The sequence below is a fragment of the Ailuropoda melanoleuca genome, chromosome 7 (genome assembly GCF_002007445.2).
Source record: "Ailuropoda melanoleuca isolate Jingjing chromosome 7, ASM200744v2, whole genome shotgun sequence".
In the NCBI taxonomy this organism is placed as follows: Eukaryota; Metazoa; Chordata; class Mammalia; order Carnivora; family Ursidae; genus Ailuropoda; species Ailuropoda melanoleuca.
The window spans coordinates 78,399,265-78,405,392 of NC_048224.1; the positions used below are offsets into that span (position 1 = coordinate 78,399,265).

General features: G+C 40.0%; 1 non-coding gene across 1 annotated transcript; it reads right to left on the minus strand.

The window, feature by feature from the left end:
* Positions 1-5,771: 5,771 nt before the first annotated feature.
* Positions 5,772-5,895, minus strand: LOC117803205. The gene has a single exon (XR_004626898.1). It is a non-coding gene; the product is annotated as a small nucleolar RNA SNORA1 (small nucleolar RNA).
* Between the last annotated feature and the right edge of the window lie 233 nt (positions 5,896-6,128).

Genomic DNA, 6,128 nt, shown 5'->3' on the forward strand with positions numbered 1-6,128 from the left:
CTCAATCCCAGAATGCTGGAATCATGCCCTGAGCCGAAGGCAGACGCTTAACCACTGCGCCACCCAGGCGCCCCCAGCGATCTTCTTTCTAACATGAGAGTGTTGGGTTAATTTTCACACTATGTCTCTTTTCATCCTTGTGTCAAGCACATGTAAGATGGATTAGTGATTGGTTTGGTACGTCACAACATTCATCACCTCTCCTCTGTCTCACACCTCTCCTGTCGGCTGCAAATTTGCAAACCTGAGGTCCATTCCTGGTTCTGCCCTGTTAGTCCATCGATTCTATTCTGTGTCTTCCCGCACGATCTCTACTTGATCACCATGTCATCGTAACTTTGCTACTAACCTCGCATGGAAAAGAGCAACAAGAAAACTTTCTATGTCCCTCATTTCTTGCGACTAGGTCATAGACACTCCCTGCCTGGAACAGGAAGCCCCCTTTCCCTCTGAATCGGATGACGCTCCAAGGTCATGCAGCAGAATGTTTTGGAAGTACTGGGTTAGCTCATTTCTGAATACAATTCCCCTTAATCTTGGCCGAATACCACTTATGCCATCGCGGAGGTGCAAGGTTCAAAACAACAGGAACAATAATTGTTCCCTGGTGGTGGCTGGCACAAGCCTCCGGGGCCCTTGCAGCAAATACCTCCCTGTGGAAGATGAGTAAGCAACTGTTTTTCTTCTTCCTGCGAAATATCCCAAGCATCTCAGCCTAGAAAGCAAGAACGGTTCCAACAAGTAAGGAACGCCTGGAACAGCGGGGGCCTTCAGGAGATCAACGAAACAGGAGATCATGCTCAATGTTTCCTATTCCTTTGTCTAAAATAGAAAGCATCATGGGCCACGTTATTGGAATTTCCTCCCCTCTGTCATGGGGTGGGGAGGGGGTTGGGGAAATAAAGCAGATCACCAATGGCTGGAATGTGCTCCCGGTGAAGGTTTTTCCCTGTTTCTACCTTTTCATTCTATCAATGACTGCATCAGGGCAAAGTCCTGAAATGAGGACAGCTCTTGTGTTTTTGTCTGTTTTAGCACAGCTATGGTTTTAGATGCCCTGGATTCCATTCCCGCTCCTGATGTCCAGGATGTTGTCCCTAAAGATGTGTATTTGATTTTCCCTGAATGTTCATCTTAGAGCACAAATGCTGTCTTGAAACAATTCATTCTAGCCTCAGACTTTCTCCTTCTCTAAGCTTCTGGTGTCAGGAACCCTCTCCCGCCACCTGTCATTACCATCATTTCTCGCTAAGATGCACGCATACGTTCCAGGACCTTAGCTACTCCCTTAGGAAAACATTCCCTTTTCTTTAAATGATGAAGTTCTCTGATTTCATTAACAGTTCACCCATGTGTATCATCCATTCTATTTTATTCGTTCTCATTTATCCAATACTTGAATTTCCACATCCGTAAATAACAAACGAAGTTCACAGATCTACATGGGTATTTATAGTGACAACTCCCTAAACTGCCAGTCTGGCCTAGACTGCACTCCAGAATAATACGTATTTCAACTATCAGCTGATGAAATCTCTCTACCTAAATGTACCCCCACCAATGAAATCATCTGTCCATTAGAAAACATTCTATTAAATAGACATTTTTATTATGGAAATTTTGATGATGCATGTGAAATAATATATACAATGCCTACAGGTATATAATGTGTGTGTGTTTATTGAATAGAATGAACAATGATTACACAGCCCAACCTCAGAACTAGAATACAGCCAACACCATTAAAGCTATCTGAGTATTCTTCATAAGCCTTATCCTCACCTCCCCATAATCACAATTCATAATTATGCCTATTATTCTCTTGTTTTTAAAACATCGTTTTTTATCATGTATGTGTGTATCTTTTAAAAATTATTTTGTTTATTGATTTTTAAAGCTTTTATATATTTATTTGAGAGAGAGAAACAGAGCTCGAGCAGGGTGAGGAGGCAGAGGGAAAAAGAGAAGCAGACTCCCCACTGAGCAGGGAGCCCACGCAGGGCCTGATCCCGACCCTGAGATCATGACCTGAGCTAAAGTCAAGAGCCAGCTGATCAACTGACTGAGCCACCCAGGCGCCCCTATCATGTGTGTATATAGCTTGGAACAATGTATTACGTAGCTTGATTTGCTTCTGCCCTGTGTGAAGGTACACATGTAGTCTCCTGGGATTGCTTGTATGGCTTCATATCGTTTTGAAGGTGTATCCACGTTGTTGCTTGAAGCTCCTGTTTGCTCCTTTTCAGTGAAACTCACACATGACTAACAGGCCCCCATTCACTGACTTGCTAGAAGTGGAATTGCTAGAATTTATGTTCAACTTTGCAAGATTGTTGTGAACAAGATTTTGATTGTTTTCAAGTGGTTTGTTATCAACGGAATCTTCCACTAGGGGTGTGCTGCTCTCAAGGATGCCCTGTGTTCCACATCATTGAAGCCACTTGATATTGTTGGAGCTTAGTTACTATTTGACAACTTAGTGCGTGTAAGGTAGTATTTCATTATAATCTGAACTTAGATTTCCCTGAATTTTAATATGGCTGAAAAATTTTCACAGGGCTATTTACAATTCATGTTTTCTTTTCCCTGTATTGCACTTATGCCTTTTGCTCTTTTTAATTTTTTCCCCCATTTTCTTACTGATTTGTATGTAGTCTTTATATTTACTTGAATATATTTTTAATATGCATATATACTTTCTATATACTCATATATATATATTGATACTTGACAGTTACATGAGCGGCAAATATAATTCTCCCTAATGTGTGGCTTATCTTTTCACCTTTTTTAATGATGCCTTTGGTATCAAATATAGGAAGCTTCAATATACTTAGTGTCTGGTATGTCTTGTTTAAAATCCCTTTTCTATGGAAGACAGGATATCCTTAAGACAGAATATTCTCCTATATTTTCTTTGAAAGCTTTTGGAGTTATTTGCTCTTTTGACTTCAAGTCTTTAATCCACCTAGAGTTGCTTTTTGTGCATGGTGTAGTGTAGGGTCCATTTTAGTTTTCTTTCCTATAAATAACCAATTATCAGAGCACTTCATAACAAGTCATCCAATATCTTAACTGATCTGCCATGCCTGCTGTTATAAATTGGTCCCGTCAGAATAGAGCTCATGGTTTTCTTATTATACTCCCCATCGATTTGATTATCTCCAATGAATACTTCATTGTCTTAGTTCCCATGGCTTTATTAGTCTTGGTATTTGGTAGAGCAGGCTATTCATTGTCTTTAGAAGAGTTTCGATTGTTTGTAACCATGATAGTTGCGTGTCCTCCATTTAAATAGGTTTTCTTTAATGATTGTCATAAAGTTAAAAAAAAATTCTCCATAACATTTTACTAATCTTTTGATGGATTTATTCCTAAGTCATATGTCACTGTTTTCTTTTTAAAGACTTCCCATATACCTCTTGCCCCCACACATGCATAGGCTCCCGCATGATCAAAATCCCCCACTGGAGCGGCACATTTGTTGCAACTGATGAACCTGCATTGACACATCATTATCCCCCAGAGCCCATAGTTTGCATTAGGATTCACTCTTGCTGTCGCGCTTTCTATGGGCTTGCACTAATGCATAATGTCATGAGAATGTTATGATGTCATCCATCACTATAGTATCATAGAGCATTCTCACTGCTCTGAAAACCCTCTGTGCTCCGCCTATACATCCTTCTCCGTCCCTCCCCTCAACCTCTAGCAACCATTGATCTTCTCACTGTGTCCATGGTTTTACCTGCCCAGGTATGGAATCATATGGAAACTTTTCCCGATTGGCTCTTTCACTTAGTAATGTGCATTTAGGGTTCCATCGTGTCTTTTCATAGCTTGGTAGCTCCTTTTTTTAGTGCCGAATAATATTCCATTGCCTGGTGTTTCCTTTTGTTGTATGAAGGTTTTTGCTGTTGCTCGTATTTGAGAAGGCAACTGACTTCTGAATATATTTGTAAATTTCACTAAGCTTTGTATCTTCCTTTTTAATTATACCTTGTACTTTTTTGTACCTTGCCATATTAGCGAGTGTGTAGTACAATGCTGAACTACATTTTACTTGACCAGCTTCTGATTTTAAAGGGCTATTTCTAAAATTCCATAATTAAGAATGTGTGCTATACTCATAGATTTTCTTTACCTAATAAAGCTTCATCTTTTCATTGTTTGCTAAATGTGAGTTTTTTAACCATTATGGGATTTTAATCAACCATTTTTTATAGACTGAAAAAATGGTTTTTCTCCATGTGACGATTGCACTTTTAGATTTAATTTTATCCTTGCTTTACTATTAATAATCTATCCTTTCCTCCCAACAGAAATCCAGCTTGGTTATGGTGTACCATTTTTTAAGAATAATTTTGTCCTGCTAATATTTTGTTTCACTATTTTCTTGGGTAAGGTCTACTTGCATTTTTTCTCCTACTATGCTTGTCTGAGCTTTGGTATCGAGGTTAAATTGGTCTATAAGAATGCATTGATGAGTGTTTCCTCCTTCTATTCTCTTGGAAGAGTGTGTGCAGTAGAATGAGCCTGAAAAGCCTTCTGAGCCTACTGCTTCCTTTCCATGTACAAGTTGTGATACGAACATACAGGCAAGTATGACATCTTACTGTGTGCTTATTTCTTCCACTTTTCTATGCCTCCTCTGTGTTTTTTCTTATTCCTTTTTCCCTCTTCACCAATTAGGAGTTAAAAAACACTAATGACTTTGAAGATTTATTTATTTGAGAGCGAGAGCAAGAGAGTGAGAGAGTTTGTGGGAGTGGGGGGAGGGGCAGAGGAAGAGGGAGAGAGAGAATCCTCAAGCAGATGCCCCGTTGAGCATGGAGCAGGAGGCAGGGCTCCCTCTCATGACCATGAGAGCATGACCTGGGCTGAGATCATGACGTGAGCGGAAATCAAGAGTTGGGCACTTAACTAAGCCACCCAGGCACCCCAAACACCAATGACTTTGTACTCTTACTGTAAAACTTTCACCAGAAATACATTAAATTAGGGAATTTAAAAATTAAGTCAGTATCAAAGCCCCTCCTGAATACAAGGACCTGGAGATACTTTAATTTTGATCGCCCCTCCCAACTGACTTGCCAGTGTCACCCAATATTTCATCACTTAACTAACCCAAATGAGACATTAGTACTAGTGTTGTGCCACCCTTAGAACCAACAAAGGCTCACAAAATTTGGAGTAAAGTCTTTAAGTCAATAAATTTGTACTTAAGGTATTTCACATGTGATTTCTCCTACTACCAATCACCTTTGTTCCCCCAAAGTCTGTCATAATCTTCCAGGTAGCCCTTTTTAAAAAGAACTTGTGCTTAATCCACAGCTGTCATTGTCGGTCAGTCCACAATTCTTTCAGCTGGGCTTCTTGTTTGGGTGGTGGGGGTGTGCAGAGGGAGAGAAATCTTAAGCAGGATCCACACCTAGTGTGGAGCCTGACACGTGGCTCGATCTCATGACCCTGAGATCATGACCTGAACCGAAATCGAGTCTGAAGCTTAACCACCTGAGCCACCCAGTGGTCCCTCAGTTGGACTTCTTTGATCCCCACTTGGATATGGACATACTTCAAAAAGTCCCCACCTGTAATCTTTGGAATCCAATTTCTTCAAGCAATTGATTTTAGGGCCCTAGAAGTAAAAATTGTAGAAAGTTCATTGATTGCTATTTTGTCATGTGATTTAAAAATAAAAAAAATAAAAATAGATTATTCCTTAATTGTTTCTAATACTGTAAGGTCTTGTTCCATCCACTTTTAACAAGAAATGTTACAGGTCTCATTGTCGCCCCTGCAACAATGGAAGCATAACCTGTGTCTCAAAGTAGCCACATTAACCATCTGTGTACACTACAAACATCTGTGCCCATTTTCATCTAGAATGAGGCTTGGAGTCATGAAGTCCTTTCTAAAATCTGTGACACTAACCATATTTTATAAATATGGCAGACTAAACTCACCTAGCAAATCAAGTGATAAGGCTTAAAATTAACGTTAATCAATTCTATGAATTAACAGTGTGTGCAAACCCTGTGTGACCCTAGGGCTTTATGGAAAGAGAATGCAGAGGCACATTTAATCCCTTCCCGTGGTGCAGACGCTCCCTCGCCGTCTTCAGTTTT